Raw genomic sequence first — 12,501 nt, forward strand, 5'->3', positions numbered from 1 at the left:
TTCTCAATAAAAAAAAAATGTTTGGCTGGGTCATCTGGTGAGTTATTTTAACCAAAATCAGGAGTACGCACAAAACAAGTTAGCAGTCTGGAATGTCGTGCTTGTGGATGAGAGTATACAGCAAAATAGGTAAAATTCCCGGCACTCACCCTTGTAGCTTGCAATTAAGTTTTATACCATATGGAGGTGAATGTAATAAACAGCAGGATGCATTTCGGCGCGGTCCACATTTCGGGTGAGTGCCGGGAATTTTTCCTATTTTGCTCAAATCAGGAGTCCATCCAAACCACAAAAAGAGGTGTAAATCGTTCCTTTATAAATTTTCAGTTCAATCCAGTTCTCGGTTAAACCTTTCACGACCTGGGGTCATTAATTCCTTAATGCCCAGGTCGTTTTAGGACATCAGTTTATGGGATCATAATGATCCCATAAGCTGATGTCCCTATGTCTGCCCCTCTTTTTTGTCTGAGAGAGAGGAGAGGGCAGAGCTCCCGGGTGCGTGCCCAGCCTTCCCTCCCTCCCCCCGCCGGCCTCCATAGCCAGGAAACCGGAAGCCTGAGGCTTCCAATTTCCATAGCTACCATCGGGGCTCTGTGATCACTTTGCAGAGCCCCGATGGACAGCAGACAGAGAATTCTCCCTCTGTAGAGGGAGAATTCTCTGTCAGAGTCCTATAGATGCTGTGGTAGTGACAGCGACCTCTGTATCACTTCATGTTCATCTATCATTTCAGCAAAGAGCAGAATGCTGATTTATGTGAAACAGTGTAAAGAAAATGAATCCCGAAATGCCGATGTAAATAATGAAAAAAACAAACCATCAAATAAGGACGAGAAAAAAAGCTGATGAAGCTGAAAAGCCTCAAACGGTAAGAGCCTGGTCTAATGCGCTCAAGCTACAATTTAACTTGGCCAGCGACACACATCACGTGGCAAAAAATTACGGTGACATTGAATGGTGGGAGGTGGGGGGGAGGGTAATCCTCAAAAAATTTAAAAAGGAAGACACTAAAGAATGAGAACTTATGTTTATCTCTTTCCTCTGTTTCCAGGTATTCAAGTCTAGAAATCCTGATGCTGCAATCTGATTTCTGTAGAAAAAAGACCTCATCTATCTTGTTGTTATATCCTGGACATCTTCTTTCACAGTAACTAAAGTTGAGAAAACACTGGCCGAGTATGCTCGATGTTTGGATGTTTGCTCAACTCTAATAGTAACCACTATAGATTAAATTAGGTTATGTTCACACAACGTCAAAAATAGAGAAGAAGCGGACGCTTTTGCTATTTTAAAAAATGTCCATTATTTGCACGATTTAAGTTACTGCTATGCAATGCATTAAAGTCAATGGAAAAACGGACGTCCAATACACACAATGGGGGAGATTTATTAAACATGGTGTAAAGTGTAAACCTTTCATTTTCCAAAATGTCTGTGAGAAATTAAAAGTGTGATCTGATTGGTTGCCGGGGGCAACTGAGCCAGTTTCACTTTACACCATGTTTAATAAATCTCCCCAAATGTATTCAATAACGGATGTTATCGCTGCGGACGATAAAATGATGATCGTGACAATTATTTTCGGACATTTTTTTCAAACGGCGGACGTTTTTTGTCAGTTTTTCACACACGGTTTTTCTTTTTTCACCTTTCTCTGTATTTACTATTAAATTCAATGGACTTTTCAGTTAAGGACAGACCCAAAGGCCAATTAGTAACCCAAACTAGAATAATGTACCAGCAGCCAGACAGCTAAATGACGTCCGTTATTTTAAACTCAAAATGACAGGCGTCACTTTAGACAGACCTGAAAAATTATTGTATGAACATAGCCTTATAATGTTTTTTTTTTTGTTTTTTTTTAACAGTGATAGTCACTTAGACCTGTACTTTGTGTATTGTGAATTTTTGTATTTCACTCATTGCTGGCCTCCAATCCGCCCACTACTGCCTGGGTAAACCACCACTTCCATTGTTTTTCCTCTTCGCTCTGCCAGTCCCTTCACTGGCCACTTATTGCCCAGTGAATTCAGCTCAAAGTATCAACACTGATAAATAAGGCTGTCCACAACCTGACCTCTATATCTCTGTACTGACCTCCCAATACCTCCCCTATCGCAATCTCCAATACTCCCCCGGACCTCCTTTTGTGCTCCCCTGTTGTCTGATTCTCACAAAACCTTCTCCTAGATTTCTTCTGTTCATCCCATACTGCCCCAAAATATCAGTCTCTTAACCACCTAGAAAACCGGAAAAAAAAACAACTATTTCTTCAGAGAAGTCCACAACCCACAATAAAGAGGAGAATACACCTTTAATAGCTGTTGACTGAATGGAATAATCTCTGAATGAGGAAAGGGGAGGTAGGCCACTGCCAGCCAACTTCCTGTTGCTCCTCTCCTTCACCATAATCTCTTTCGGGAGGCACCTTAACTTAAAGGGGTTGGCCACTTTGGTCAGTGTACAGTATTAGTAAGTGTCCTCACTGTATATACTGACAGCAGCTCCCTGTGTACCTAATAGAGTTTAATCAGACTCCTCTCCTCCAGGTTGTGCTGCCTTGCTCTGTTTTGTTTCTGTCCATAAAATGGCCGACATGGAGGAGCATGTGACCATGCCCCGCCCCCTTTATCCTCAATAGACATATACAGGCTCAGTAGTGGACACTGGGGGGGGGGGGGCATGGTCACATGCACTTCTGTGTCGGCCATTCTTTGGACAGGAACACCACAGAGCAGGACAGCCCACCGTGTGTGTGTGTGTGGGGGGGGGGGGGGGGCTGATTTTACCTCTATGAGGTACACAGGGAGCTGCTGTCAGTATGTACAGTGAGTACACAGGGAGCTGCTGTCAGTATATACAGTGAGTACACTTACTAATACTGTACACTGAACTATTTTACTATAAAGTGGCCAACCCCTTTAACTTCTGTTTAGATCAAGCTCACGTTAAGTACACAAACCCCCTTTGTACACATAAAATGTCAAATTATCACAGTAACTTGATATCTTTGACTGTCTCTTCTGTAAGTGTTCTTGGGTGGTTGTAAATAAAAACAGGTATAAATCAAGGATTTGGGATTTATTTCTCTATTTCTGCTTTTTTGGACTAGATGGGCACATTTTTATGACCAAAAATGGGGCAAAGTGTTTGTAGGTTACTTCTTATTTGGAGTAACTAAATAACTAAAATAATAGAGAACAGTTTACCTTGTGGCAAAATCCTCCTATGAACATAGGGAGGATTTATCAAACTGGTGTAAAATGGAATTGCCTTAGTTGCCCTAGCAACCAATCAGATTCCACTTTCCATGTTTCAAAGAATCTGTGAGGAATGAAAAGTGGAATCTGATTGGTTGCTAGGGGCAACTAAGATAATTCTACTTTACATCAGTTTGATAAATCTCCCCCATAGTGTGGTGCTGAATATTAGAGGGGACACAAGACTGAAATCCAAGAGACAATTCTGGCTTCTCTGCTTCCTTGAAATGGCGCCCCTCGCCCCCTAAAATCATAAATTTAACCGGTGTTGCATAGCGAAAATCTTCAGTATCAAGGTCCAGTTCACACTGAGGAATCACCACTGAATCCGTGAGGAAAGTGTTCCGCCCGGAATCCTCTCTGGCAGAATTCCGCACACAATAATTTTTCATTTAATAAAATTCATAAATTTTCCCATATTCTGTGTGGATTTAGCGCTGAATTTTCACACTGAAAATTTTCAAAGCAGAAACTCACTGGTCAATTCATTTCAATGAGATTCTGTCAGCAGAATCCGCCAGAAGAATTGACATGTCGCACTACCCCTTTAAGACCCTGTATATAAGATAAGTCTCTCCCGTCTCCTCCAGCAGATACCAGAGCTGGAAGCAGACGACACACTACAGTCTTATAGCCACAGGTAATGCTGATTTTATTCTCTATGTTATGCTACACTCCTTACTTTTTTTTTTTTTTTATAAATTCTTTTTGTATTTTTCTTCAGGGTTTGGTCATTTGGCTATTACTGAATTATTGAATAGAAAGGCAGGAATGGATGTGAGAAGTCCCAGTCTTTCTATCATCCAGTATATGTATCATCTGTTCCTGGCTTTGTATGAATAATTACAATTAAAAGCCTGACTGTGTAAACACAGTCCTAATCCTAATCTGCACAATTATTGGAATATAACCAGTCAATAGTGGAGGATAGAGAGGATTTACAATGCGTTATAGATCCCTACATAACTACATTGGAGAGGATTAATCGTCCAAACTGCAAACAGTATATAGTGAAACTACAGGTTATTACTTGTCCTCGCTACTCCAGGCATTCACTATATACAGTACAGTGGTACCTTGGTTTAAGAGTAACTTGGTTTAAGAGCGTTTTGGTTTAAGAGCTCACAGTTTTTCAAAATTGTGACTTGGTTTAAGAGCATTGCTTTGGTTTAAGAGCTCCCTGTGCTGGGTAGGAGCGCAAGCGGTGGAGGGGCATGGTCTGCACAGCAGGGTCTACAGCACTGTACTCTGACCTCAGGCTGGGGCTTACATCAGGGGACAGGGCTGTGGAGGTAATCTCTCCATAGCTGTAACCCCTCTCTCCCCGGACAGAGTGCTGCATGTATGTGCCCACATCTGTCCTGCTCACTCCTGCATACTCCCTGCAGTCTCTGTCCGCCCTTGTGTTTCCCATCCTCTCCATTCCTGTACAGTAACTTATAGTTACATAGTTACATAGTTAATACGGTTGAAAAAAGACACATGTCCATCAAGTTCAACCAAGGAGGGGATGGATACCGGGAAGGGGGAGGGGTGATAGGTTCTATACATATGCATTTATATTATTTTGGTCTAAGAACTTGTCTAGCCCTGTTTAGAAGCCCTCTAATGTTTTTGCTGTGACCAGATCCTGTGGTAGACTGTTCCACAGATTCACTGTTCTCATGGTAAAGAAGGCTTGTCGCCTCCGGAGATTGAACCTTTTTTTCTCCAGGCGGAGGCAGTGCCCTCTTGTCCTTTGAGGGGGTTTTACCTGGAACATCTTTTCCCCATATCTCTTGTAGGGGCCATTTATATATTTAAATAAGTTAATCATATCTCCGCTTAAACGTCTCTTCTCCAGACTAAACAAATGTAACTCCCCTAATCTTTCCTCATAACTAAGATGCTCCATTCCCCTTATTAGTTTAGTTGCCCGTCTTTGTACCCTCTCCAGCTCTAGAACATCCTTTTTATGAATCGGGTTCCAAAACTGGACGGCATACTCCAGATGAGGCCGCACCAAAGCTTTATAAAGCGGTAATATTATATCCCTGTCCCGTGAGTCCATGCCTGTTTTAATGCATGACAATATCCTGCTGGCCTTAGAAGCAGCTGACTGACATTGTGTGCTGTTCTGTAGTCTATTATCTACAAGTATACCCAGATCCTTCTCTATCAGTGACTCTCCCAGAGTAACTCCCCCCAGGACATATGATGCATGCGGGTTATTAGTATCCAGGTACTATAATATCACATATTCTGCTGTTTCTCATTGTTTGTTTCATCTGTTTTTCATGTTATTCAGAATAATAAATCATTATTTTTGGGGTGTGGAACCAATTGTCTACATTTCTATGATTTCTTATGGGAAAATTTGCTTTGGTTTAAGAGTGGATTTGGATTACAAGCACGGTCCCGGAACGAATTATGCTCATAATCCAAGGCACCACTGTATATATATATATATATATATATATATATATATATATATATACACATTCCTGACTAGGTAACGTAATATCCTACAATGTTAAGGCTCCCATACACATTATATGGTCAAAATTCTAGTAATATCTAATATGATCTAATATTCTAATCTAATATGTATGGTCACTCTGTTTGACAATAGCCTTAAAGTGTCACTGTTGTTTTTTTGTTTTTTTTTGCAGAAATTAATAGTCCAGGCGTTTTTCAGAAACGTTGTAATTGGGTTTATTAGGAAAATATGCCATTATCTGCATTTAAAAAGATTTTCCCCAGGTCCCCTCCTCCTCCCTCCTCTCTCTCATCCACTGCTCATTATCAGGAAATCTCAACATTTTTTCATCAGTTGAGCCCTATGTAACCTATGGAGAGGGGAGGGGGTAGGAGGGAGATTAGTCACCAGCAGAGAGCAGAGAACAAATGATTACACAGTGGGACCTGTGTGGAAGCCGGTATTCAGAGGTCAGAGAGGTCAGTGCTGACTTCAAAGGAGATAGCCCGGTGATGTAGCTGTAAATTAACTTTTTGTTGTCCTGTTTTGATGCCTTATCTCCCTCCACCCCTTCTTTCTCCATAGAAAACCATAAAGACAGGGGGGAGAGCTTCAAACTGCTTTTTCATGATAAAAAGCTAATAAACCCAATTACAAAGTTTCCTAAAATCGCCTGGACTATTGATTTCTGCAAAAAATAAATGAATAAAAATAAATGACACTGAGACACTTTAAATTGTAGCTATAGGGAGGAGAAGCTTCTGGAGTCTGTGTTCTGCAGCAAGAAGTGATCAGTGATTGTGGGGTCTGAATACTGAGTAAGGAGATGTATAAATACTGTTCGGTTGTCGGCTCACCTGTTTGTGTCCGGGACCATGGGGGAGATTTATCAAACATGGTGTAAAGTGAAACTGGCTCAGTTGCCCCTAGCAACCAATCAGATTCCACTTTTCATTCCTCACAGACTCCTTGGAAAATAAAAGGTGGAATCTGATTGGTTGCTAGGGGCAACTGAGCCAGCCTCACTTTACACTATGTTTGATAAATCTCCCCCCATATTCGTAAATCAGAGGGAGCATGGATACTGGGTGGAGAGCGCATTTGTAACAAATTTCAAAGAAGAAAGATGTGGATCGAGCACATCCGAGGGGAGAAAAGCTAATAAAATGTGAAACTTTATTCAATGTTTAGATTAAAAGCGAGACCCACTAAGGGGAATACTCTGGCTGGACGAGGCGTTTCGCACATGCACGCTTAGTCATGTTTCCGTTTAAGCGTGCATGCGCGAAACAGGTTGTCCAGCCACAGTGTTCCCCTGAGTGGGTCTCGCTTTTAACCCCTTAAGGACAGGGCATGAAATGGCTTTAAGGACAGAGATACATTTTATGAATATGACCTGTGTCACTATTCATTAATAACTTCGGGATGCTTTTACCTATCCGGCTGATTCTAAAATTGTTTTCTCGTGACATATGGTACCTTACATTTCTGGTAAATTGGAGTCGATACTTATAACGAATCTTTATGAAAAAAATAAATAAATAAATAAAGTGAAAAATTGTGAAAAAATGCATTTTTCCAACTTTGAAACTTTACTGCTTATACAGAAAATGTATATGCCACATAAATTACATATTAAATAGCATTAGCAACATGTCTACTTTATGATGGCGGCATTTATTAAACTATGTTTCATTTTTTTAGACAATAGAAAGCTTAAAACATTAGCAGCAAATTTCCAAATTTTCAGTAAAATTTCAAAATCAGATTTTTTGTAGGGACCTGTTCAGGTTTAAAGTGTATTTGAGGGGACTGTATGTTAGAAAGAACCCCAAAAGCACCCCATTTCAGAAACTGCACCCCCTAAGCTCTGCAAAAGCACATCCAGAAAGTTTTTTAACCCTTTAGGGCAGTCACAGGAATAAAAGCTAAGTGTGTAAGAAATTTGAAAATTTTAATTTTCTGTGCAGAGATTTTATTGTAATCCAATATTTTTCATAAATACAAACCCATTACCAGAGAAATGCACCCCAATATTGATTGCCCCGTTTCTGCAGTTTATAGAAATACCCCATATGTGGCCCTATTGCGCTATTTGACGCAACCACAAGCCTCAGATATAAAGGAGCGCCTAGTGAATTTCAACGCCTCCGTTATATTTGATCATTTTTGACTGTACTACTTTCGGTACAGCATTTGGACCCCACAGGTGTTTCACAGATTTTCAGAACAATGTGGCGTCAAAAAAAGAAAAAAAGTTGTTCTAGCCTTCATTTTTTCATTTTCACAAAGGGATAAAAGGGGGAAAAAAAGCAAAAAACGTGTAGCGCAGTTTCTCCCGAGTACGGAAATACCCCACATGTGGACATAAAGTGCCAAGCGTACCATAAATAGAATAAGAGAAACAGTATCCCAGGCATACGAGAGGGCCTTCCAGCAAGACAGACAGAATCTACTACTACCTAAAAAGAGGCCAAAGAATGAACAAATCAGGTTCATCACAACGTACAACAATCAGTGGAATGGGCTGAGAAGAATTTTTGAGGAACGCTGGGCTCCAACTCTTAAAGACAAGCTTACAGAAGCCATTTTCGAAAACCGACCCATAGAACTGATGGGGGATCCAAATACGAGGGATCCTACCTGTGCAGGGATTGTTCAATTTGTCATTTGATGGAACCCACAAAGAAGTTTAAGAATTGGAATACTGGAGAGGAATTTCCCTTGAAGGATTACATTAACTGCAAAACAAAAGATGTGGTTTATGCCATAACATGCTCATGTCGCAAAATCTACGTGGGTCAAACAGGACAACAGTTGCGCAAGAGAATCCAGAAACATGTCTCGACTATATCATTGGCTCGCAGAGATGCATGTGAGGGTAAGATGTTAACATCAGTAGCATCTCACTTCCTAAGGCTATGTTCACACTATGGATGAGACCGGCCGTTCCGTGACTCCGGCCGGGTCACATGATCTTTCCTCCGTGGAGCTCTGATGCGGGCGCATCAGCACGCGCCCGCATCAGAGCTTCCCATAGCCCACAGTGAAGCAAGCGGCTGGAGTCGCTCGCTTCACTGTGTTAACTGACAGGTCCTTCTGCAGACGGAATTCATTGAATTCCGTCCGCAAATAATGGACCTGTCAGTTGTTTGCGGCACCGCATGGGAACCAGTCGGAGCGTATGCGATGTGTGTACGCTCCGGCCGGGATCCCATAGCAAACAATGCTATCTTCCACCCCGCAAATCTACAGCTGTGGTTTTGCGGCGAGAACTACGACTGAAGATTTACGTAGTGTGAACATAGCCTTAAGGTACATTCTGGAAGACTTACGGGAATAAAGGTCTGTGGACTCCAGAGGCTACATAGAAATATACACGTTGGTGAGACCAAAAATGCCTTATTACGGATGGAATCCAAATAGATATTCAATTTGAAATCTGAGGCCCCGAGAGGCATGAATGAGGATTTGCTGTTTACAGGCTTTTTAGGTGAGTAAGAAGGGAATAATGTATCCTATGTGGCTGGTTCCATGAATTTGTGGGCTATATTGTATTTCATTTCCGTCTCCTTTAACCTGTTTTCTTTCTTTTTTCTTTTCTTAATTTCTTTTCCTTTTTCCTCTTTTTTCTTTTTTTTTTCTCTTTCTTGTATTTTATGTACATGTCTGTATTAGGTCACTTATCTGTAAACAATTTTAGTATTATATAACACCTTTATATATATATATATATATATATATATATATATATATATATATTAGGGACACATATAGTATCTTAAAATATGAGCAGCAGTAACTTTCTTTTCTTTATCACGGATATTTTAAAAAAAATCATTTACGTCACTATATTAATATTTTACACATTATTATGAACACTATTCATCACGGTTTGATTAATATTGCAGCATTTTGATGTGGATTGTTTGTTTTTAACCTAGGTGCTGACAGCTAACTGGCTAGGCCACCTGTCAGTCACCATCAAGGGTACACCTGATGCCTCTCGACCAGGGGTGGTGAGGCCACAGCCAGGGCAACCAGTCCCGCTCCTCCGCAGACGTAGTGTGACGTCAGAGCATGGCAGTAAGGACACAGGGAACCATTAGAAGTGAGTGAGAAAGCAATTGAGCCTCCCAATAATTAGGCCAGACACAGCATGGTGGAAGAAGACTTGGCTGTTGGCTGAGAATTAAAGAAAGAGGAGGAGGAGGAGAGGAGATACCAAGAATCTTCATGTTGAGCTGCTTTCCCCGGGTGGATAGTTGAATTCAGGTGAAATCCAGGCGGGTGCGCTTATCAGTGATGATGGCACCAGCAGCACTGAAGACCCGCTCTGACAACACGCTAGCGGCAGGGCAGCACAGCACCTCCAAAAGCGCCAGTTCGGGCAACATATCCAGCTTTGCAACCCAGTAGTTGTAGGTAGCAGAGTGATCGGGAAGGACGTTGGTATGGTCAGCAAGGTACTCCCTCACCATCTTCCTGAAGGCTTCCCCCCTACTCTGTCTAGACTGGGGATGGTTGACATAGTCTTGCTGGGGTGCCATGAAACTGTCAAAGGCCTTGGAGAGTGTCCCCCAGCTCCTTGACAAGCTGCCTGCTCCACCGCTCCTCTCCCCCGATCTTTGGCCCACAGAACTACGTCCTCTGGTGCTAGTGGTGTCAGATGGGAAGTACATTTTCAAGTTCTGCACCAGGGTCTGTTGATATTGATTCACTCTCATACTGCGTTCCTCGGCAGGAATGAGAGTGGAAAAGTTTGTACCGAGGGTCCAGGAGCGTGAACACCCACCCAGTAATCTGTGTTGTCCAAAAAAGTTTTAATCCGAGGGTCATGGGAAAGACAGCCTAACATAAAGTCAGCCATGTGCACAAGGGTCCCAACATGCAAGAACTCCCTCTCCTCACTAGCCTCAATTTCCTCCTCCTCCACCAATTCCTCCTCTTCAGGCCATACACGCTCAACAACTAAGGATTGAGCATGGGTACCCTCTTCAGTGGCGGCAGCAGTCTGCTCCTCTTCCTCCTCTTCTTCATCCTCCTCATCCTCTACTCCGTGGTGAGAAACTGACGTCATGGACAGGGTGGTCTGGCTATCTAGCGGCGGCTGTCCTTCACCCGTCTCCTGAGCACCCGTCTCCCGTCACCCGACTTCAGGCTGAGCAGGGAGTTTTGAAGCAGACACAGCAGCTGGATAGTAAGGCTGATGATGGCGGCATCGCCGCTGACCATCTGTGTTGACTCCTCAAAGGGGCCCAGTACCTGACAGATAGTTGACATCCACGTCCACTCCTTATTGTAGATTTGAGGTAACTGACTGACCTGACTACCGCTTCTTACCGAGGTTGACATCTGGCATTCCACAATGGCTCTGCATTGCTGGTAAACCCTGGCTACCATCTGGAAGTTGAAATTCCACCTCATGGGCACGTTGCACAGCAGTCTGTGAGCCGGCAGTTGCAAGCGCCTTTGCACTGCCCTAAGGGTGGCAGCATCGTGGTTGACTTGTGGAAATGTGCACAGATGCGCCGCACCTTGGTGAGCAAGTCAGCCAAATTGGGGTAGGTCTTAAGAAACCGCTGCACCACTAGGTTGAACACGTGGGCCAGGCATGATACATGTGTGAGGCTGCCGAGTTGCAGAGCTGCCACCAGGTTCCGCCCGTTGTTACACACAACCATGTCTGGTTTGAGGCTCCGTGGCGCGAGCCAAAAATCTGATGCCCTGCAACAGCTCCTGGGCCGTGTGCCTCTTGTCGCCTAAGCTCAGCAGTTTCAACACCGCCTGTTGGCGCTTACCCACCACACTGCTGATGCAGCTAGCGCTATGAAATGGAGGTGACGTGCTTGTGGAGGGTAATAGAGAGGAGGAGGAAGAAGAGGAGGAGAAAGAGGTGTACAAATCATGAGACACAGCGACCGAGGTAAGCCCCGCAATCCTCGGTGTGGGCAGCACATGAGCGGAACCAGGGTCGGACTTTGTCCCAGCCTCCACCAATTTGACACAATGTGCTGTCAGGGTGATATAGTGTCCCTGCCCGCCAGCACTTGTCCACGTGTCCGTGGTTAGGTGGACCTTGTCGCTGACTGCGTTGGTCAGGGCACGGTTGATATTATCCGACACATGCTGGTGTAGGGCTGGAAAGTAGTGGCGGCTGGGGACAGAGTACCGAGGGACAGCCACTGCCATGAGGTTCCTAAAAGCCTCTGTCTCTACCAGCCGAAAGGGCAGCATCTCCAAGCTCATCAGTTTGCCTATGTGCACATTTAGGGCTTGTGCATGCAGGTGAGTGGCAGTGTATTTGCACTTCCGTTCAAAGGTCTGCTGCGGGGACAGTTGAACGCTGCACTTGAACACCTTGCTGAAGGGTGTGGAGCATCGTGGAGATGAAGGGGTGCGTGTAGGGTGGGAGGCGCTCGTGCCTGGGTCCTGGGCGGGGGGAATGACAGAGCCAGCATGTGACACAGGGGAAGGAGCAGGGGTGCGACTTGCAGTCACTGAACGGCCTTGGTTCCACTGAGTGGGGTGTTTACCAGTTATATGCCTGTGCATGCTCGTAGTGGTTAGGCTGGTAGTGGTGGCTCCCCTGCTGATCCTGGTGTGGCACACGTTGCACACTACAGTCCGTCGGTCATCCGCACTTTCTTTAAAAAACCTCCAGACCTGGGAACATCTAGGCCTGGCCACGGAAGTTTGAGTTTGAAACAGTTGCTGATCTACTTGCTCTGCCCCGCTTCTCCCCCTGCCCACCCCTCTTCCTCTTCCAACCAGTCCTGCGGG

At 43.8% G+C, this 12,501-nt stretch overlaps 1 long non-coding RNA gene across 1 annotated transcript; it reads left to right on the plus strand.

Moving 5' to 3' along the window:
- Window positions 1–718: 718 nt before the first annotated feature.
- Window positions 719–5,578, plus strand: LOC138790152 (uncharacterized). The gene is made up of 2 exons (XR_011362862.1): window positions 719–868; window positions 1,052–5,578. It is a non-coding gene; the product is annotated as an uncharacterized lncRNA (long non-coding RNA).
- The last annotated feature ends 6,923 nt before the right edge of the window (window positions 5,579–12,501 follow it).

This window comes from Dendropsophus ebraccatus, chromosome 1 (assembly GCF_027789765.1).
Source record: "Dendropsophus ebraccatus isolate aDenEbr1 chromosome 1, aDenEbr1.pat, whole genome shotgun sequence".
NCBI classification, from domain to species: Eukaryota; Metazoa; Chordata; class Amphibia; order Anura; family Hylidae; genus Dendropsophus; species Dendropsophus ebraccatus.